At 42.1% G+C, this 23,441-nt stretch overlaps 1 protein-coding gene across 14 annotated transcripts in view; it reads left to right on the top strand.

Moving 5' to 3' along the window:
- Window positions 1-23,441, top strand: part of LOC144115527 (uncharacterized) — a 339,252-nt gene that overhangs the window by 37,069 nt on the left and 278,742 nt on the right. Inside the window, exon 3 of one of the 14 annotated variants that reach the window (XR_013311438.1) lies at window positions 7,438-11,239. The exons of 12 other annotated variants lie outside the window; for them this stretch is intronic. The gene's annotated coding sequence lies outside the window, so the exon portion shown is untranslated. One more of the 14 variants, XR_013311436.1, reaches the window with a different exon arrangement.

Below are 23,441 nucleotides of genomic sequence, written 5' to 3'. Positions count from 1 at the left end.
TTAATGTGTACTCTTCTGTCACTGAGGTAGCTACGGATGTGGGCAATGGTCCTTCTGCTGCAATTGATTCCTTGGAGGTTGTGGAGAATCCAACAATATTTGATGTCAAAAGTCCCTTTGAGGTCATAAGCCAAAGTGGCTCTTGTGGGGGCTTTTCCCACTTAATCTACAATTTCTTTCTTTAGTTTAAGGAGTAAATATTGCCTTAAGAGATTCTATGTAAAGCCAAACATGATACAAGGTGTCATGTTTTCCTCCATGCAGTTGGTTAGGCATTCAATTACGATCTTTGCCATGAGTTTGCCGGCACAGGAAAAATAAAATGAAGTTGTGCATGAAACATGTTTTTTTTTAGAATTTTTCTGCCAGTATATTGAGAAGACATTAGTAGGGAAATGAGGGGCTCATCATGACTTACATGAAGGAAAACAACAGTCACTGAAAACCAAGGAAGGCATACAGGAATGTTTCTATTTATAAGTGGTGTTAATCAATGGGAGGTTGCTATTGTAATCATTTTACAGCTGAAAGATGATTGATAAGAAAGCAGAAAAAGAAACAACCATGCGCTGCCTGTGGGGCCCGAACCCACATCCTCCAAATTTCGCATACTGTGCTCTGCCAAGTTTTATGCCCAACACCAAATTTTCTCAAGCATCAAAACTATTTTATCCAAGTGCACCAAAAGGGCATGCATTTTTTTCAAACTAGGGATATTGAGTGCCACACCAGGGACATTTGACATGGAATATTGACCTCGCAGAATATTACTTGCCCGGGCTCTTTAGCGTGCACTAAAAAATGATCAGCACACGGGTATCCTCACCCTACACAATGGAAATGCAGCTGTTCTTGCAGGAATCAAACCCATGGACTCATGCTTAGAGCCTTATTTTGCTGATCAGCCATAGCAAAGGTGAAAGCATTTGCCCGCGACACCACTGGATTAAACTGTTTTGGGCCATCTGCGATGAACCACTGCAACATGGTGCCTCTATTTTTATTTATTTATTTCAATAAATACGCTTTGGTCTAGAGCCTCAGAAGAGAGGAGTTTGCACTTAACGATCAGTTCGAACCATAGAATCAATACATGCTGACCCTACAGCAAAAGCAGTGGTCTCATTCCCATGCGCACCCTCACCACTTATTTTCTGACCGTGAACTGTCGTGGCATGCTCATGGTACCCAGCATGTACCCAGCAGCTGTCAAACAAATGCATATATGTATATCACGAATTACGGAGTGCTAACCTAGCAACTTAGGCCATCATGGCCACATGTAGTATATGCATTGACTTGTGCAGTACGTGGAGCTCCAGTGTTACTATTGCTGGTGGTGTGTTGAAGTGGTCTTCTTCACTTGCCCAGTTTTTGCTATTTTGTGACTGTGAAGTGTACTTAAGTGGCAAGTCTTGTGCCAGGAACATATATGATTTGTATTTGTCTGAGCCAAGGTAAAAAAGAACTGGTAGCGAGGTTCAGATAGGTTTTACGTTTTGTTGTATGAGTTGCTTGATAAAATATGTGTGCCCCATGCCTTTTACTATCTAGAGTTCCCTGTTATATGAAGTGAGCATCACTGTGACCTATTGTCTTCACTATCAACCACATCTTACCAGCAGTAATGAATGGAACTCAAGCAGCGCGCAGCCTTCTTTGGCTTATTTGCACTTTATTTTCTGCATAAAGATTCCCCCATTTGTTACGAGTGTGATTTCATCCTGACACTGCAGTGCGAAAAGATGGGGCAGAAGGGATGAGACGACACATGCATGGCTCAGAGCTATTATTGATTAAATCTTTTATTGACCCAATATGTGTGTCTTCTGGGGGTTTGACTTTTGTCAGGCTTAAACAAGCTAAAGGAACAAAATGTTTCACGAACAGCTACTACCCTCTAGTGTTCAAAATTGCAACCAGCGCAATTGGCTGTTGTAACTCATCTTTGGCAGTGGGAGCAACGCAACATCGAGCTGGGCGAGTGTGACTCACCATTGACGATATTGGTACAATCTCCCATGATGCCCAGGGTTTGTTGTAAAAGGGTTAATTAAGATGTGAATTTTGTTTGAATATGCAAAATCTTATATAATCATGATCATCATTGATCCTGACCACACACTGCAGGACAAAAGCCTCTCCTATATCGCCAATTATCCCTGATCTGTGCCAGCTGCTACCACCCTATCCCAGCAAACTTAATCTCATCCACCCACCTAACCTTCTGCCGTCCCCTGCTACCTTGCCTTCTCTTGGAATCCATTCCGTCCCAGGTGAAAATATGAATTGAAATTCCAAGTGGTCCCACTTATTTTCAAGTGGTGCTGCTTTGAAACAAGTTGTTTTACTAGTGGTCTCACTTGCTTTCAAGTGGTGCCACTTTAAAGCAGATGGTTCTTGTAAATGGTCCCACTTGCTTTCAAGTGGCACCATTTGAAAGCAAGTGGTTTTAACAAGTGGTCCCACTTGCTTTCAAGTGGTTCCAGTGTTTTGAAAGCAAGTGGCTTGCAAAGTGAGACCACTGGGCTGCAAGTGGCCACAGCTGGGCACCAAGTAGAACCAGGATCCATGTGAACATTTGTTTATTCAGCACACAAGACAGAACTATCATAAAGAGCTGTCGGCAGCTTAACCTACTAAATTGTACTCATCATTTGCTTAATCACTGAGGTTGAAATTAGATGTAGTAATTGCACTCAATAGGCAAGTGCCACTGACCCAAGTATGAGAGTCTTGTGTGTAGATATATATTTAGGAGCAGAAGTATATGTTCTGTGGGTGTGTATACGTACACGGCCTAATGTTATTGCATCTGACCATGCTGTGTGTTTCTTGTGTGGGATGCATGCTTATGTGTGTGTCTTGATTTCCATGACAACATATGCAATTCTCAGTTCCATTAATTCTCCTGAGAAAATGTTGGCACTAGGCTCACGGCTGCTCTGCAGTCCTCACAAATCAGTTTTCCTTTTGCACCTTAATAATATGTTAGCTGATTAAAAACACAATTACAGCCAATTTCAAAACTCAGTTGCAACCATCTGAAATATCCAATTGCATGGTTCTAATTGAAATTTACAATGTTTTTTTTTTAACCGGGAAGTTTCAAATAGTCCCATTTATCAAGTGCTCCCACTTGCTCAAATGGTCTCACTTTGCCAAGTGGTCCCTGCCCAGTAACTCACTTTAAATGGCCCCACTTGTGAAATTTCCACCTGGGGTTTCCCTTACAAACCATCTTTCCTTCATATTACATGCCTTAATTCCCCAAGCTTATTTCTTCCTCTTGATTTCAACTAGGATGTCATTAACCTTCATTTTTTCCCTGACCCATGCTGCCCTTTTCTTGTCTTTTAGCATTGAGTCTATCATTTTTCTTTCCATAGCTAGCTAGCATTGTCCTCAATATAAGTTGAACCCTTTTCGTTACCCTCCACTTTCCTGCCCATAGATGAGTACTAGCTGGTAAGATATGTAGCTGTTATATGCTTTTCTCTTCTTGGTTATTCTCTTATTTCTCTTATTGGATATTGGTAAACTGCCATTCGTGATCTGAGAGAACCTGCCAATTAATGCACTGCACCCCATTCATATTCCTCTAGTTATTTCAATCTCATTATCTGGATCTGCAGTCACTATCAGCCATAATTATTTCAATCTCATTATCTGGATCTGCAGTCACTATCAGCCATAATTCGACGTATTCCCTTACCACTTCCAGCTCCTCGCTACCAATTGTAAACTGCTGTTCCCTTCCAAGACTTGAATACGTTGCTTTTTCTGCATATTAATTTTTAGGCCCATTTTAATGCTCTGCCTATCTGATGTCATTGGTCATGCTTTGAAGTTCGTCCCCTGAGTGAAATAGCAGGGCAATGTCATCCATCAGTGAATCGCAGATTACTAAGGTATTCTTCATTAACTCTTATCCCCAACTGTTCCCAATCCAGGTCTTTGAATACCCCTTGTAAACAGGTGGTGAATGGCATTGGCGAGATCGTGTTTCCCTGCCCGACACCCTTCCTTATTGCAATTTTATTGCTGACTTTATGGAGGACTATGGTGGCTGCGCAGCTGTTACAGATATCATCCAATTATTTTTACACCCGTCTACACCCTGTTTTTGTAATGCCTGCATGACTTGCGAGGTTTCAACTGAGTCAGATGCTTCCTCGTGATCTATGAAGGCTCTATATAAGGGTTGGTTATATTCTGTGCATTTCTCTATCACCTGATTGATAGTGTGAACATGGTCTATTGTCGCATAGCCTTTACAAAAGTCTGCCTTATCATTTGGCTGATTCAAGTCTAAGGCTGTCCTGAATCTGCTAGTAGTTACTTTAGTATATACCTTGGAGGCAGCGGAAAGTCAGCTGATTAGTATAATTTTTCAAGTTCTTGAACTCTCTTTTAATAAGATGATGTTAGCGTTCTTCCAAGCTTTTTGCAAAATCTTAACAGTCTCCATTAAAATTGTTGTGAATATGAATGTTGCATGATTGAAGTGCAAGTTCAATTCACAAAAGTTTGATCTGTATGCAATGAAGCATCAATGTGTGCACCCGCTGTCAAGAGTTTATGGAAGGCGACTGTCAAAGGAGTTTAATTTTTTTGCATTCAGGATGTATTGCATTTAATGTGTAATTTTAATGTCACTATTAGGCTCCATGGATTAGTCGAAAGATATGGCAGTGAGATCAATTTTTTTCACTAATTATTGCCTTTCATTAACTTTTGACTGCTGGTGTACTTATGTGGAAAAACATGCAAGAAAATTATGGGATTAGTGCCATACAGATAGCACCCACAGAATATTAATTATGCAAGGAATTTAAGGTGCAGAGAAATGTGAGAATTCATATACAACTTTTGAAATATCAAGCAGATCACTATCAAAAGAACTTTTGCAAGCAGTAGATCTGTAAGAATCACAACTATATTATACAAGACCATTACACAACTGGCCCCTTGACATTGCTCCTGAAAAGGCGGCACTTGATGTCATAACCAGTGCTATTTTAGCATTAACATTTAGTTGTGTCCCTAAATTCCTATAATTTTATTTTGTGATGCTCTTACAGACTAGGCATGCAATAAAGAAAAATATTACAGCTCAGAAACAATGTTTAATACATACACAGTCTGCCAAACAACACAGTGTTCCACATGCTTCCATATGGAACAAAAGAAAAAACAAAAACAATTCTCAGCGCAGCGCACTTATTATATATCTGAGACATTTTATACTAACAAAAAGTTCTGACTGACATACAGTCCAAAGTATTTAGACCCACCTGGGGGTTCTCGCTGTTGCAAAATGCATGCACGGTTAGTTTAGATAAAAAAATTTTGCAGTTACATGGCGGTTACGTGGCAGTTACAGCTCACACCAGTCGCCGCAGTGCAGCGCAGGAATGCTCGACCGGCTGATGTTTTCCACCAAAACCAAATCGCCTACAGAGGGTGCTGGCTGTGCCTTCAGCCCGCGCATGCGCAGAAACTTAATTTTATTTATTTTTTGTTAGCCTGTACTGTGCACTAACATCGCACTGTGCAGGGGTGCCTTTTACACTTTGCCTCCACCAAAACACAGCTGCCACAGCCAGAATTCAGCTCACGTCCTCCAGCTCAGTAGCCAAGCGCCCTAACCAGCTGAGCCATTGTGGCGGGTAGAAGAATTTTCTAATTAGATCAGGCATACTAATTCAAATTTTCTGTGATGTTAATCTCACACCAAACCCCCATTCTTTACATCGTATAACTAGGCGTTGGAGTTTTCAGTTTCTATTTCTTGAAAATTTGGCGGACTTTTTTTTTGTTTTTATTTCAGAATGCAAGTTTCGTTTTTTTTTAGGCAATTATTTTCGGCGAATGAAGTACTGACTTTTTTCGGTGATTCAATGAAGCAATCGTCTGTAGTCAAAAGCCACTTAAAATCTATCTCGGTGTTTTTGTCATCCTGAATAAATTAACATGTTAACAGTAGTTCTTAAAGCTGGGCTTGTAAGGGAAATTGCTATTGTCAATAATAGAGTAAGTTTTTCTAAGAATTGACCATTAGCAGAAAAGTTTCTGCGCATGCGCGGGCTGAAGGCACAGCCAGCGCCCTCTGTAGGCAATTTGGTTTTGGTTGGAAAACATGAGCCGGCCGAGCATTCCTGCGCTGTAGTGCGGCGACTGGTGTGAGCTGTAACTGCCATGTAACCGCCATGTAACTACAACGTTTTTTTATCTGAACTAGCCACGCATTTTGCAACAGCGAGACTTGGGCGTAGTAAAAGCCGTGACGAGATACAAGGCGCAAAAGATGAAGCAATTGGTGGGGCCAGTAATGCGCGCATCCAGCATGTTTCGAAACGGGTGTTCCTGCTACATTTCACGCTTGCTTCCAAGTGCGCACAGCTCTGTCGTTCTAGAAGAGCTTTGCCATCGACGCACGTGTGTATTCGGTTAAAACCGAATGATATATACTAGTATGGATATTCACCGTAAATGCTACAATGTCAAGCTGTGCTATCTGCTGTGCAGACCATTAGCACGCAAAGCAACGCTCTGCCGTATCAGCACGAGCCGTGATTGAGATAGCACAATGGGTCGTTTACTAACCAGTTAAGTGTGGCCTGCGGCAAAAGGTGCTGTATGAAGTTAGCAGAAACTTTTTATTTCCATATTGAAAGGACACTGGATGCCTTTACAACCCCTAATTTCACATTGCATGTTGCTCTCATGCACTCTTTTCACAGTGAGCCGCCGCGGTGGCTGAGTGGTTATGGCGCTCGGCTGCTGGCCTGAAAGACGCGGGTTCGATCCCGGCCACGGCGGTCGAACTTCGATGGAGGCGAAATTCTAGAGGCCCGTGTACTGTGTGATGTCAGTGCACGTTAAAAAACCCCAGGTGGTCGAAATTCCCGGAGCCCTTCACTACGGCATGTCTCATAGCCTGAGTCGCTTTGGGACGTTAAACCCCCATAAACCAAACTAGACCAATCTTTTCACAGTGAACTTTGTTAGCCCGTTTGTCGGGCTATGCACTTCATCATTTCATATGTAACATCATTACTCGCAGCGGCACCTTAGTAAGCATTTGATGGCTCTGTTTTATCTCCTCACCTTTTCATTTGCTTTATTTTACCTTTTACGCACTGCTCACTTTCCGCCTTTATCTCCCAAATTCTCTTCCTCGCACAGAGTAGCATGCCAGCGATTTTTAAACGCCAGCTGAATTCTCTGTTTTTTCATTAAAGAGCTTCTCTCTCTCCTGCCCTATCAGGGAAGTGCAAACATAAACGTGTGTGCGCATTAGGAAAGTGCATTCCATTATACTGTTACACTGGCCCGCCCATAGGCGCACATTCATGCAAATTTTCATTTGATCGTTCGACGTTCTGTTGAGGTAGAAAAGTGCAGGCATTGCCACACATGGTTGTTTTTCAGGCCACAATGCGAAAACTCTTCGTTCCATCCTGTTTTTAAAAACGGAAATGGTATGTTCTCCTCCTCTATCATGCTCTTTCGTTAGCAGACGCACGTTTCCGGCAAATAAACAACACTAAAGCAACAAAACAAGCACGGGTGAACTGCTGCACGCTGTTGCACAAACATTAAGCAATACTAAAAAACCTGCATTTTCATCTTGGCATCATAATGCAACAGCTGGGCATGAACAATGTTGGAATCAGTATTTCAAGTCTTATCCCTATCAGATATCATGGTGCATCTGATGAAGATCTGTTCAGAACATTGCTATAAATAGCACCGAAATGTTAACTACTGTACATTTATGTTGCCTCCAAAAGATTTCATGCACTGAAAAGGCATGAACTTCTGGAGAAGTGCATGCCTTCTCAGCATTATGCATACATGGCATATTTGTAATGTTTTAAACAAAACTAACGCCAAGACTTTTACTTCCTCATTTAGAACAATATGTTTTTTCCAACACTGGCAGAAATGGTGTACCAAAAATTAATATGAATCTCACCTGCCAGACAGTAATTTTTTAGTGTAGAGAAGAGTCCATTTTAGTTTCCAAACTCAAGCTGTTATGGCACAGTGATGTATGCTCCTTTGACAAAAGTATTAGTGGACTGTCGTTGCCGCTTCATTTAAGAAATGCAAAACACTGTGGCACTGTATAGAGCCAAAAGCTAAAAGCACATTGTTAATGATGCAAAGGGAGCGTTTTTTTTCATTGAAAGGGGCACTGAAGAGAGTGTTAACTATAATGAATATGTAAACACATCTGAAAGAAATAACACTGTGTACTTCAAAACAAATCAGCAATATTTTACCGAGATGTGGTCACATGGCAGGATACATCAATAATGGGGGGTTTCACTGCAAGATGGCTTTTCATGCATTTTTCAGTGCTAAACTAAAATTATAAATCCTTGTGTCTTTGATATTGCAGTGCTGAATTCTCACAATATGAGGCATGATCTTTTCATTTCCACCATAATCTCATGGCTCGTTTTGGTCAGCGATCGGTCCCTCTGAACCTTGGCGATTGAAAGAGAGCCCACTTATACACTGTGCCTCACAGCCCAAGTGCGGCTTTTGCTTGTTATTGATTATTTTTTACTTCCCTCATTATTTTGCAGTGAAGTTAATTGCAATGAAGTTCATTCGATCCTGCCATCGAAAATTACTTTCATTGGTATTGAAACAAAATTTGCGTTGTGATGAGTACTTTGACATAAGCCCCTCTTGTCCTCTCTGATGTCTTTCTGGCCCTCTCTCTTAGTGTGTGTCACATACTTTCTTGAAGTAGACAGTGACATGTGAGGGATTTTTCTCATAATGCTCTACTTGCAGCAAGCTCTGATTATATCGTTGGAAGAACTAATAAAAGGACTGCATGACGAGGTGGTGCTTTGCCCTTTATCACTGCAGAATATGGGTTTCACCGTGTGCAGGATGTGAAGGCTGAAGGTATTTTCAGAGGCCTCCTTTATTTGTGATAAAAATCAGAGCACATGCGGTATCATCCTGTACAAAGATCGATCTACAAGCATCAACTGCAATTTATGCTTTCTGATGCAACCTTAAAAATAAAACCATCTATGCATGTAACAACCTTACTGCTGAAATTTGTGAGCCCATACCTAAGGCCCCTGCAGTCATGATTTGTGGCAGTAACTCTATATATATGGGGACTCATCAGCTTCATTCATCATTACTGCTACTACTGTCAGTCCCCTCTGGATCTGAAACAACATTGCTGGTGGTCACAGGCTTCAGCAGGCTTCTGTATGCATACTGGCATGCTCTGCACATGAGAAGGGTTATTGTTCCATTTACTTCTATGATGGATGTAATTAAAGAACTTCTCAAGGTGATTTTGGTTAAGTCTGTGTGTACAAGTAACTGCAATGAAGGAAGAACTACCATGATCAGTTTTCCATCGTATTGAAGTTGTCCAGTGATTAAGTTTCTAGCAAGGCTCGAAACAGTATAGCTTTTGCTTAGCTTCTTTGTTTATTATAGTAATTTTGAAATGAAATATGTCCCACAGTAAAAAATGTAAACACACTAGGTGTTTTCTTCCGAAAACAAATGGCTTGGCACTGTTGCACTAATTATCTACGAACTAAACTATGTAGAGTGCTAGGTTTAATTCTTAAGATGTCAGCAGCTACTACCTCCATCACGAATGTAGATGTTATACAACTCGCTGTTTTCATCATATTTTCAATATTGTCATCTAGTTTAGGGTAATGGAGCACAACAATCGCTTCATAAGCTGCAGGTTCTGCAGAAAAATGTGTGTCATTGAAAATGAACCAAATGATGCTTACAGTGCTCCTTTATTTTAAAAATTCAACATCATAAAAGTTGACCACATCTATGAATATCAGCTTCTAACATCACTTAAACATCAAATACATAAACACACTAAAAATTTATCAAACACAGCCCGCCTGAAAGAAAATGCTTTGTCTCGCTCCACCAGGTTTGGTGAGCTCCGGTATGTACCTTTCTCCCGTACCAACTATGGTCTGCAAGTGCTGCAGTTTAGTCTTCCGCATTTACTAAATAACTTTAAACTTACTTTAGACAAACTCCATTTATTATCAAAGAATGTCTTGCATGCCATGCTTAGTTGCGGTAAAAGAGTGTTTACCTTTATTTCATTTTCATCCTGTTTTTTTCCTCCGATTTATTTTTTCCTTCTGTAGTGATGCAATGTCTTGAACGCGCTATTCAGTTTTTGTTATTGAGCCGTTTTGCTATTACTGCTTGCCGAATTTAAGGTGGGGGAAGGGGGTCTGGTCAATCAGCATAACATAGATTTTTTCCCATTCTCCTCACCACATATCGTTTGTCAAGGGCATTCTGTGCATATTGACAAAGCAAAATGTTTATGTTCTTTATGTAGCGTCATATTCATGTTCTATTTTGATGGAACATTGAAATAATTTGAGCCAGTGATTATTTTTTAGACTTCTTACAAAACAGTACAATGTTTGGTTTGTTTAGACTTTTTATTGTTCTTTTGTTGACTTTCCACTTGCCTCACTTGCGAACACAATTGCACATCAAATAGATTTCTGCATTGTGGTACCGCTTATGCTGTGCAATTGGAGAGTTAAATTGCTTGCGATGCTGGAAATATCCCAGTCATACACTTTCAGAATTCGAGCTTATTTATTCTGCATCCAAGTCCCCATGCATTAGTATTTGACGGGCTTCTTAATGCAAGAAATATGCCTTGTGAGTGGCTCAAAATGCATGCTGTTCTGTTCTAGGCTCTGTACTTTAAATTTTACTGCACCGTCAGGTCGTTGGGCTAGTGTTTTAGGCAAGCAGGTATGTTCTGTTGTTCAGTGATAAGAACTGAAGCTGTGTGCTCTATACGATAATATTCTTTTTGTAAACAGTTTTAGTATACGCTTATCAGTTGTGCTTCTGTCAGTGTCACCTTGTTATGCTTGCATGGCTATGCTTTAGGTTTGAAGTATGCTGTTATAGTTGGGATGAAATGCACGTACCAATTGAAACTCCTGATTATGTGCTTTCATGTACATGGTTCACGACACGGAATACTTTGTAGTCTTGGACACTCTTTATTAAAGAAGCAGCACTGGAAATGCAAATTAAGAGCTGTTTAAGTTGTAATTCATGAAAGGTTTCTTATTTAGTCTCAGTGCACATTATTGGCATGCCGTAATGGTACAGGAAGCACAATGTATAGCCCTGCCTGCAGGGACTCCGGAACTGTTTTTTGAGGGAGGGGGGCTAGACTTCAAATTTGTTTTGTAATTTATTTATTTATACCATATTTTATTTACATACTTAGTTGTATATTTCTTGTTTATAGTTTTCCTATTTTGCACCCTACAAAGGTGTATTTTTTAATGCCTTGAACTTAAATGGGCAGCTTCATAAAGATGTACAGTGGTCCACACACTAGTACGTACAGTGGTCCACACACTAGAGTGCTCGAATGGCGTGCTTTCTTTTGCATTTATAACAGCTGCTGACTGGCAGGTCCAACGCAGCTTTTAAAGACACAATGAGATATACACGATCCGTGGGAATGTAGATGCACCATATGGACAGGTTTCGTGCCCTAGGTCACTGGTAGGTGTACTCCCCGGTGCGCCATTCCAGTGCTCTAGACAGGTACATATGTGGGTGACTGTATAAATGAGGAGTGATTGGCTGCACTGAAGAAGTTTGTACATAGTCTGTTGCAGATCTGCTATTCATGCTCATAAATGGGACAGACAATCAACGACTTTTGTTGGGACATGATTGGTTAAGGTTACTAAAAGGAAATAGTTTACGACTGGTTAAGATGATCAGCCCCACTCCACTTTACATTATTAATGTCCTATGTCCGGGAATCGAAATCTTTCTCAGAAATCTGATCTGAGTGCGAACCGTTGGAGACTGGAGAGGGGGGTGTGATTTCCCCTTTTCGCCCCCTGTTCCGGGGTCCCTGCCTGCCTGCATAAGCAGAATCAGAGCTTCTGTGCCAGTTCCTTGATGCTCTTCAACATAATGCCAAACTGATGACAGACATCCTGCTCCTGGAGGTATACATATGAGGTTACCAGATGAAAAACACAGAGACATGAACAATGATTAGGGCTGCAGCATCGTCTACTTTTGAGAAAGGACTATAGCTTCTTGCAACAGTGCTTTAAAATTCATTCCAGTCAGAAAATGGTTTTTGAGGAAAGGAAATGGCGTAGTAATTGTCTCACATCTCGGTGGACACCCCAACTGTGGGGTAAAGAAAGGGAGGTAAGTGGGAGTGAAACAAGAGAGAAAGCTCCCCAGGTGGTCAAAATTATTCCGGAGCCCCCCACTAGTACCCCTTTCTCTCTTCTTTCACTCCTCCCTTCCTCCCTTCCCTTTTGGTGGGGTTCTGGTGTCCACCAAGATGTGAGACAATTACTGCGCTATTTCCTTTTTTCAAAAACCAATTTTCTGACTGGAATGAATTTTAAAGCACTGTTGCAAGCAGTTACAGTCCATTCTCAAAAGCAGACGATGGTGCAGTTGTAATAAAAATTCATGTCCCTGTGCTTTCCATCTGGTAACCTCATATGTATACCTCCAGGAGCAATGTCTGTCATCAGTTTGGCATTATGTTGAAGCACATCATAGAATATGCACAGAAGGTCTCATCAACGTTTCTCAGAAATCTGATTTGAGTGCGAACCATTAGAGACAGGGTAGAGGAGGGTATTGCTGCCTCTCGAGAAATGTTGGGGATGGGGCGATTGCGCCCCTTTTATCATTCCAGTCCATCCTTGAGAATTTAATAATACCAAAGGCGCCGTAAAAAAATTGTATTATTAGTTGCACAAAAGAAAACATTCTCAGCAACTCGCCACGCTATAAGAAAAAATGGACCCATTTGGAAAATTTCCAATTGTAACCAATTGGTAAAAAGCTAACTGTGTTTTTGCCACTTATTGGGCTCAACCAGTTGAGCCCAACTGGTGCTTCCAATTAAATATAATGGGCCACCCAACCAAACCAAATGGCTCACCAGGTGAACTCAAATGGCAAATGGCATACCGACTGGACTCAAATGGGCTGAACTAGCCAAACAAAAAAAAATTCCATTTGCAATCATTTTGCTTTTCTTCTGGAACTGCTTGAAGAGCTGTGCCAACATCTTCAAGCGAGACCGACAAGAATGCATCGCACACAAGGAACACCATAGTTGGACACTATACTAATATAAGTTCTCAATGTATATCCACAAAAAGCACTTTTGCAGCCACTTATATACCTACGCACTCATGGCTCTCCTGCTGGTGCCAATGATGCTTGTCCATGAAGCAAAGTTATCTGATTTAATAACGTCTGTGGTGATGGTGGAAATAGTGAAAACACTTCAGAAGATAAAGCTGCTAATATATATCTCTTGTTACAAGTACCTGATTAGTTTAGTTTTCTTTTTTTTTGCAAATCTTGGGTTCCACTTAGACTTTCCAATTGGATCACCCAATATGAACCAATTTGAGCTTCTGATCAGAACCCTGGAAACCAATTGGTACCTCCAATTAGTTCCAACTGGGAGTTCAGCTTCCAGTTGGTTTCCTGTGTTTTATTTAGAATCTTCAACTGGTTCCAAATGGTTCCAACTGGGCAATTCAGTTGGGACTCCCATAACCATTTAGAACCTCAGGAGTCACTTGGGTGATCCAACTAAAATGGCAGAACCAATTAGAATGCCCAGCTGGAAAATGGTTCCAATTGGATGATCCAGTTGGGAGTGCCGAAACCATTTGGAACCTCGGGAACCAGATGGGTGATCAAATTGAAATGGCAGAACCGATGGGAATGCCGAACTGGAACTATAAGGTAACCAAATGGACTACCCAGTCGTATTCATGCGCCCACTTGGCTGACTTGTTCAGTCCAACTGGTCCCAAATGAACCCATTGTTTTTTTTTTGACTGGGTGGTCACTATAAGGTAACCAAATGGACTACCCAAGCATATTCATGAGCCAACTGGGCTGACCTGTTTGATCCAACTGGTCCCAATGGGACCCATTGGTATTTTTTTAACTGGGTGGCCACTGCAAGCAATAAAGCAATAAAATTAACTCTGCGGTTCCTCTGGATACATTGAACTTTTCCATTTTCATTTCCTCGGCAGACTTCAGGCTTTTGCTGATTTGATGCACTCAATATTTGTGCAGCTAGTTCCACTTTCTTTGTTTGTTTGTAGTATTGAATATTGGTTTGCAGCGTGAACACTGTTTGCTTCTTGAAGATCTTGCAACTTCTCGTTGAAGCTCCATTCGACTAACTGTAAAATGAATTACAAGCAACATACACTACAAATTAAATACATGTTAAACAAATTACACTTCATCAAACTTGAATGCCTTACTCTATTCACTGCGGTCTCTCCCAGGAGGTTCCAGAGTCACTTAAATACATGGGTAGCACAGACTCAAGGATATGGCCCTTAATTGTTTGCAGGAATGGAAAAAAGCCTTTACATACAGCTCACTTGTGGTTTCATGGATACGATATTCAAGCAGCAAGCCCATGGATAAATTTTGCAGCAAGGGCATCACACATGACATCAACGACATTCAGTGTGAACATTGTGTCAGCTGCTGGATGGCTTTTTCAATGTTCCTAAGTTCGTGCCCACTGAGCTTATTGTAAGGAAGTATCCGAAGGGCATTTTCCATGAAGCTACCGCACCAAGTGCCACGAGCACGAAAGCATTACCTGCTAACAACGCATCATCTGTGTTCATTGGACTTGACTGTAGCCCAAGTTGATGCAGCCGATTAGTTTTCCAGTCCCAGCGACAGTCTCACACCTTCTTCTGATGTGGTCATGCCGTCTAGTAATAATTAGGCAACAAAACAATTATCTCATTCTTTTGCCTCAATAATAATAAAGGATCTTTTTTTTCAGGTGATTGGGGGACAATCAGGGACTCCGGAACTTTTTTGAGGGGGGGGGGGGGGGGGGGGGGGCAAGACATCGAGCTTATTTTCTTATTTATTTATTTACCTAATGCTCATTTACATAATAACTTTTATAGTTTTATTGTTAATTTTTCAGTCTTCAAAGCTTTATGCAAGCTGTCATGTGGTGACGACACTCCAGCAGTCAGGAAGACAACGATAAGGCTTCCAAGAGAAACGGTTTAAGGGACTGACTCGCACCCACTATGAACTGAATGACCCGGCGGTGGCGATAGCCATGCTCGGCGGTCATGGAGCTGAATGCCTGCAGTTCTTGTCCGCGCTCAATTTAAAGCTCGCAAGGAACCTTTGAGATAAAGAACCAACAGCAACTACAACAACCTGGATAAATGTAGAAGCATTCGCACATGGCCACGATGAATGGAGATAAGTCTAGTTACATCTCACATTACAAAACAATATGATAATGCTGCGTGCCGGCAGTTTTGAGTGCGAACGAACAGACGGTGCAAAGATTCACAGCAATGTAAAACAAATTGAACTGGGAAGCTTTACGCACGAAGAGTGATCGGTTGCATTAAAGAAGTTTGTGCATAGTTTGTTTAAATTCTGCTAATCATGATCATGTACACGGGTCAGACAGCCGACTCCTGTTGGGACATGACTGGTTTAGGTTACTCATACGAAATGCTTTACAACTGGCTATGAAGCCAAGTAGCTCAGCCCCACTGTGCTTTGCACTAAAAGAGTACTAGAACTGAAGTGTTTCAGTTGTCAGAAATCTAATCTGAGTGCATGCAATTAAAGACGGGCGGGGGGGGGGGGGCGCTGCTTTCTCTGGAAAAATGTTGAGGGGGCGACAGCCTCCTTGCCCCCCCCTCTGTTCTGGGGTTCCTAAGGACACTTATAAACCCTGACAATGCATCAGCCACTTTGAGCCAGCTGCAAAGTGCCTGCTGGGTGCACCCTTGATAATTTATTATACAATGTTGTTGTGAGCATATTCATCTCTTGTGTAGTTTTTGTGATGGTGCTTTAGGGTTGTTAGAGCTCTAGTGTCTTACTAGCTCTCGTGGCAGTTCTTTAAATGCCTTCAGTATTTAAGAAGGGTAACTTGTTAGGCCAGTTCGTGCATGATAACAAAAAGAAACCAGCAGAAAAGGACGCGTTTACAAGGATAAGGATTGTTTCCAGCGTCATGCTCTCTACTGCTCCTTGTGAATGTGCCCTTCTCTGCTGATTTTTCTCCGTAGCCTTCAGTATTGCTTGTCCACTCAGAGATCAGCAGTTTTTCATTTCATTGAGAAGGCTTTTGAGGTCAGTTATTTGCTTCTTTTTTTTTGTGGCCAAATGAAGCTTAATTCCTCCATGTAACAGAGAGCTTTACCTTGGCTGCCTGTAGTGCAGTTCTTAGAGATGTGAAGAAGTGTACTGTTGATCGCGACTTATTCCTTTTGTTTTGTTTGAGCTTCTCATAGATGGCATTATCTGTGGGGAATACAATGCTGTGTCAGTACCGATCTTTCTTAGGAATAGTGCACATGCATGCCATATGTCGCGCCTCACAGCTGTTTTGGATGAGCTCGTTGCACCCTGTCCACATTGTGCATCCTCGTGCTTGTAAGAACAGATGTAAAGCACCGCCTGAGGCAGAGCGTTGGTCAGAGGAGGCAGTCCATTTTTTTTTCTGTTGCATGTCGTCGGAAAGTACTATCAGGCAAGAATGAAACACTAACAGCACCAATGAGCAGAACACAATATTTTGCCTTTCTATAGTTTCAGCTATAATATACAACTAGTTTGATCTGCGTTTATGTGTACTGATAGAGCAAGTGAAGTGTATATTTGTAAACTGGTTGCAAAGGAATGTCTCGCTGTGCAGTGGAAAAATACTGCATATGTGTGTTTGCGTTTCAATTCGGCCTAGTAATAGTACATGCATGGAGACCTTTATTGGTGGTGTCAGCTACTGGACTAAGGGTTTGCGTTGTGGACATCTCATGAAGCAGAAACTGTTTTCACGTGAGGGATTCTTCATCTTCTGCGTATCTTACCTAGTTGCTGTTACGTGGGTACTTTCTTGCGGGAATTTGTGTCTATGCCAGCAAAGTGCAGTGGGCAGGTCAATTTGGGTAGTCTTTTAGCTAGGATATTTAGTATATGCATTGCTCACTAAGTGCAGGTTCTTGCGGGGGGATTAGTGTAGGTGGGGCAACTAGTTGGCTGGCATGCTGTGCCATATTCTCTATGACCTGAAGTCAAAAAGATTTTCTTTACCCAAAGCACCAGCTTTCTGATCCATTGCACTTTACCTGAAGGTGTGGGGACTTTCTCATGAAGGTCAGACCTGAATTTATGTAATAAAGTTGTTCTGTCTATTATGATTGGGCTCATACTAGCTGGGCAAGGCAGGACATTGCCTTGGAAAGAAAATATTTTTATTAGCTGAAGTCAGGGACGCCGGAACAGAAGGGGCAGGGGGGCTCTGCCCCCCCCCCAAGTATTCTCATGAGGGGGCTCACCCCTCCCCCACCTGAATTCCTGCCTTGTTTACATTTATTTTGCTGTAACTAAACTTACGACCTCCACGTTCCCATGACGTACGTCCCAGTAGGAAACTACACGTTGAAGACATCCCCAAGTCTCTAGAACAGGCATGAATTGGAGTGCTAGCCCACATTTTGGTTGTCATAGAACGGCAGTTTTAACAATAAAAACACTCTGGCGCAGGTACCAATTCGCAGTAACAGCAGAAGCAGTGAATGGCTTCACTTTTCCTATGTTAAAATGTGGTGAAGTTCATTAAGGTATGCGAAGGGAAGTTTTCCGGGAGTCCCAATCACCGTCGTCTTTGTGAGTCGGATGTGTCATCACTCAGCGTGGCGCACGAAAAGGGGGAGGCCGGTCTTTGTCGTCGCGAAGTGGCTGGTGATCTGTTCGGCTGTTCATTGATCGGGCTAGGGGTACGGAGGGGTGAAGGGAGGAAGTTGACGCGGCGGTGCGGGGTCAGTCTAACTTGTTCAGCAGAAAATTCTAAGAAAGTTTAGTATGAGCAGAGTCCCTACATGAGGTAGCCCACTTCTGCCGTCACGGAAGCAAAGCCCGTTTCCTTGCATTTACTGCCTAACCTCTGTTAGGCATATATGCGCGCACTAAAATTTATTTTCCAATTTCTTTCTTGTTAATGTTTGTATAATATGCACCATCTAGCGATAAAAGAAACACTGCATAAGGAAAACAATTTTTTTCACGCAGTTAAATGTTCTCTCTCGAGCTAGGTACATAAAAAAAGTAAGAAGAAACTTGTTCGAGCCCCCCCCCCCCCCCCACTGAAAATCTACTTTTCCTTTCATTTCATTTATTAAGTCCTCAAAGGCCCCATTTAATGGGTATTACATGAGGGGTGGGCGGGGAGTACGGCAGTTATGACAAAAAAAAATGATTTTCGATGGCAGTCTTGAATTGTTGAAGATCTTCAAGGGAAGCGATATGGCCGGGAAGGTCGTTCCAGTCCAGGGCAGTACGGAGGAAAAATGATTTTTGGAACGTTGTGGTATGGGCGCGCTGGGGGTAGACTGCTTTGAGATGGCTGTGACGGGATAAACGATGGGCTGGGCGGATGAGTGCGTTGTTCGGTGGCAAGCTGTGAAAAAATGTATGATAAAGAGAAAGGCGAGCTAGTTGACAACGGGATGCTAGGGTACGAAGTTCAAGTCGAGATTTTAGTCCAGTTACACTAGCGCGATATGAGTACTCTGAAAGAATAAATCGCGAAGCGCGATTTTGAATAGATTCCAGTAAATTCGACAGGTTGGTTTGGTGAGGATCGAATATAGAACTGGCGTACTCTAGTTTAGGTCGGACAAGTGATATATAGGCAATTAGTTTGACGGAAGGGGGTGCTAAGAAAAAGTTACGCCGTAAGTAGCCAAGGACGCGATTGGCTGAGTTAGCTATATTAGTAACATGACTGTGCCAGGATAGGTCACTGGAGATATGGACACCTAGGTACTTAATATTGTCGGTTTGAGTTATGGGACAACCGTAAAGGAGTTAGTTGGGAGGTGAGTAGTTACGTCGGCGGTGAAAAGAGACTAAAAAGGTTTTATTGACATTTAGTTTCATGAGCCAGGTATCGCACCACTCTTGCACTTTAACGAGGTCGTTCTGTAGAACGGCAACATCTGATTGGTTATTTATGGAGCGGTAAATCACACAATCGTCGGCAAACAGGCGTATGTTCGATGACATGTTATTTGGCAGGTCATTAATATAAATTAGGAAAAGAAGGGGGCCTAAAACAGTACCTTGAGGAACACCCGACCGGACATGGGAGAGAGCGGATGAATGGGAGTTGGCGACAACAAACTGGAGACGATTGGTTAGAAAACTGCTGATCCAGGTGAGCACACGAGTCTAAATTAAGGCATGACAGTTTGAGTAGCAGGTGACGATGCGATACTTTGTCGAATGCTTTCTCGAAATCTAAAAAAAATGCGTCAGTGGGTGTATTAAGGTCAAGGTTGGTGTGAATGTCATGAAGGAAAAGAGCAAGCTGTGATTCACAATAGTGACCTTGACGGAAGCCATGCTGATTGAGGTGAAAAAAGTTGACCGATGAAAGGAAAGATGCAACCTGGGAATAAATAACATGCTCCATGATTTTTGAACAAACACTTGTGATAGATATTGGTCTGTAGTTGGTGGGGCATGAACGGTTACCTTTTTTGAAGACAGGAACGACCTTCCCAATCCTCCAGTCAGCAGGAATGGCACCACTAGTTAGCGATTGCTGAAATATGAGTGACAAAACAAAACTACTGACTACTTTAGTATTTTTAAGCACTTTGGCATTAATGCCATCTGTTCCCACGGCGGATGAATTTTTTAGTTTGTCGATTACATTAGAGATACCGAACGGGTCGAAAGTTATGGGATACATTTGAGGATGAGCATAATTCGGGGGTGAAGGGAGGTGCACAAGTGTCTCATTGGTGAAGACAGCGCAAAATGCATCGTTTAGTACACCAGCAACTTCGTGTTCAGGAACATTGTAGCCGTCGTTATGGAACAAAGAAATACTGGTTGAAACTGAAGGATTGATTGTTTTCCAGAACTGTTTTGGGTCGTTACGCAGCATAGAGGGCAGAGTGTTGTTGGAAAAGTTGTGTTTGGCGGTATATAAAGATTTTTTGTACTCGCTGGCGGCGCGAAAATACTTATCCCATGCAGCGTCGTTGTTTGAATGCTTTGCAATGCGAAAGAGCCTTTTTTTTTCTTGTTATTCAACAGGTTTAGTACAGAATTGAACCATGGCGACTGTGCACGCTCTGTTATTGTGGTAGTGGGGATGTACTTTGCGATTAGACGGAGCATTTCGGTTTTAAAAAGTTGCCAGTTAGTATCAACAGGACGCTCTTTATAATTGGCCGCGAACGTGTCGCAAAAAGATGCCAACTCTGTATTCATACCTGCATAATCACCTTTACCATAAAAAGTCAGTTTTTCTTGTTTTTTTTTTTTGCTTTTGAGTGAACTGCAGTGGAAAGAGCCACAGATTACAGCGTGATCGCTCGGGGACGGGAGAAAGATAAGAGAAGAAAAAATATCGGCGTGGGTTGTTAAAATGAGGTCCAGGATATTAGAGGAGTGGTCTGTAATGCGTGTAGGTTCTGTGACCAGCTGTGATAGACCGAAAGTCAGGCACGTGTTCATGAATTCACATTCGTTGTTGCACTTAGACAAGGGGGAAGCAGGGTTAGTCCAGTTTATCGAGGGATAATTGAAGTCACCAAAAAGAACGATGGGGTATTATGATACATGGTTGTTATAGCTTGCAATGATTCGTAAAATAAAGGTAAGAAAGAGACGTCTGTAGTTGGGGGTCGATAGCAAACACCAATTAGGAAGCGCGGAAAGGTAGCATTGCAACATATCCAGATTATTTCTAAAGGGGACGAGATATTAACGAGCGTGCAGCGCAGCGATCGGTTTGCGGCGATTAGAACACCGCCACCGCGCGCATTGCCGGGTCTATCTTTGCGAAAGATATCAAAGTGAGGGAGTGAAGGCAATATTTCGTGATCAGTTATTGATGGATTTAGCCAAGTTTCTGTAAGTAGTACTAAGTCACTCGAAGAAGAAGAAGAAATGAGGCTGCAAATTTCATCACGTTTCGGTATAACACTGCGGATATTAGTGTACAAGAATTGCACCGGGGAATAATTGACATTGGCGATTTCGCGTTGAACTTGCACTTCGCGCTAGGATTTTTCGACGTTTTGGCCGGCGTGATCATAAATGTATGTTTTGTTGTTTGCGATAAGCTTGTCATTTCTTAAGTTGATTTTAAGGTTACGTTCCTTCGCAAACTGAAAAAGCTTTTTCCGCGCAAGACGAGTTTCAGGCGAGAAGTCTTCACTGACGCTGTAAACGGTTCCCTTAAAATTTTTGCGCAAAGATAGCACAAGGTCTTTGTCTTTGTAGCGCTCAAACTTAACGATGATCGGCCGCTTTTTTCCTTGTGTGTAAGTACCCAGTCTATGGGCACGTGCAATATCTCGTGGCTGAATGTCGACATCAAGAAACTGATGACAGTGGTCAATGATCAACTTTTCGGATTCAGACCAGGATTCGCTTGGGCTGTCCGTCAAACCAAAAAACACTAAGTTGTCGCGACGAGACCTATTTTCAGTATCCACAACGCGGGCAGTCAGAGCAGATACCTGAGCCAAGCACTGATTTGTTGCCGATTGAACTGCGCTCAGGTCGGACTTCAAGGCTGTAAGCGACGTAAACTCGGACTCAATTTTTCCTAGCCTGTTACTCAGGTCCTCGAACGTTTTGTCGTGGTCAGATAGCTTTTCGTTAATTGATTTAAGCTCGCCGAGTATGGTTGACTGCCCGCACTGTAGATCCTGTAACATCTTGACCAGGTCAGGAGATGAGATAGCGTCAACACTATCAAGAGGCCCGGGGTTCATCTCTACATCTCCCGCTAACAACAAGTTCAGCAACATCCGTGTACAGTCATATGCAATTTTGCGCCAACAGCGTGGGCCCGGCATCCCTGGCTGAAGTCCTATGTTTCTTGCCTATTTTATCTTACCTTCAAGTGCATATGTTTGGAAATTTGTGTGACTAAATGGCTACTTCTAGGCTTGCATGCCTTGGCTTAAGTGTACCCTTTGACAGAAATTTCTGTGCCTGCAGAAGCATCAGCTTTTTGCAAGCTAATTACCTGCTTGCCTTAGGCAAACTGGTAAGATAAAAATCTTACCTACTTGTGTTTTTGTGGCGACATACTTTGGGAAGGCCGCGCACTCCTGAGCCAGTACAATGAGATGTGCTTGCAGCTCTAGGTAAGAATTCATGCTTGACATGCATACTCAGCTGCACTAGCCTCCAGTCTAGTGCACCACTCTTAATTGCACTACTGATAATTACAAGAAACACCACAGTGAATGAAATCCCCTTCAGGCACTGCTTCCACAAATATGGACACGGTATGAACCTAATTGTATTCTTGGACACATGGTGAGCTCCCAACTTTGAATTCGACACCCTAAACATTTAGACCCTGCCTGCCGATCTTTGCTCCAGCTCTGACAACTGCAACAAAATGTGTTCATAAACAACTGAACATGGTCATCTGCACATTCTGATGGGACGAGAAAATAATTTTTAGTTTCATGTCTGCTGGCATCATGAATGATGCAATTTGACATGCTAAGTGTAAAAATAAGCTAACATAGACACTGCGTTGCAATTTTCAGTCTTAGAGGAAAAAAGTGCTGCATTGAGCTTTCAAGTCTTGTGTCCACAATTTGGGACATGGTGCTTTAATGCCAAAAATCTTAGTGGCGCTTTCTTGCCTTGGTGTGCGATGTTTTATTTTTTTTAGCAAGTATAGTACGAAATGGCGTTATTAACTACTGGCATTTGAAATCATGCATCTGAAAGGAGAAAGTTGGATGATTCTAGTGCTGGATAGAGTTGGGTGCCATAGCTCTGGTGACCTAGCCCACGATTGCTAATTTTGTTAGGGCACAGATGTTAGCTTTGAATATTAGCGCCCTGGACTTGGTGGCTCTGTTGTGATGCAGCTTGCAGCGAATTTCCCAAAAGGGATGCATTTAAAGTGCTTCATGGACACTACGTCACTTCTCCAGGTGAAAATTTGTTAATTGGAATCTGCCAGTTTGCACTGATTTATGCCACCAAGCAACCATCAGAATACCTGCTGGTTCTTTGCTAGTTGTGGTGGTTCCAGTAGGGTGTTTACTGGTTTTCTGCTGCTTTTTGTTGGTTGTACTGGTTCTAGCAAAGAATGTTGAGCTGTTCTGTTTGTAGAGATTTTTTTGTTTGTGCGGTAATAAGCTAACAGAACCTTGCAGCTAAATGTCTTCAACTGTGAGTGTTAAAATTGAATAAATAGTGCAGCACACGGGCTTCTTTGCACTTCACCTCCATCGAAACGCAAAAGCTGTGTGCTGTGCGATGTCAATGCACTTTAAGAT

This window comes from Amblyomma americanum, chromosome 1 (assembly GCF_052857255.1).
Source record: "Amblyomma americanum isolate KBUSLIRL-KWMA chromosome 1, ASM5285725v1, whole genome shotgun sequence".
Lineage (NCBI taxonomy): Eukaryota > Metazoa > Arthropoda > Arachnida > Ixodida > Ixodidae > Amblyomma > Amblyomma americanum.
This window is presented reverse-complemented; position numbering and strand designations above follow the sequence as displayed.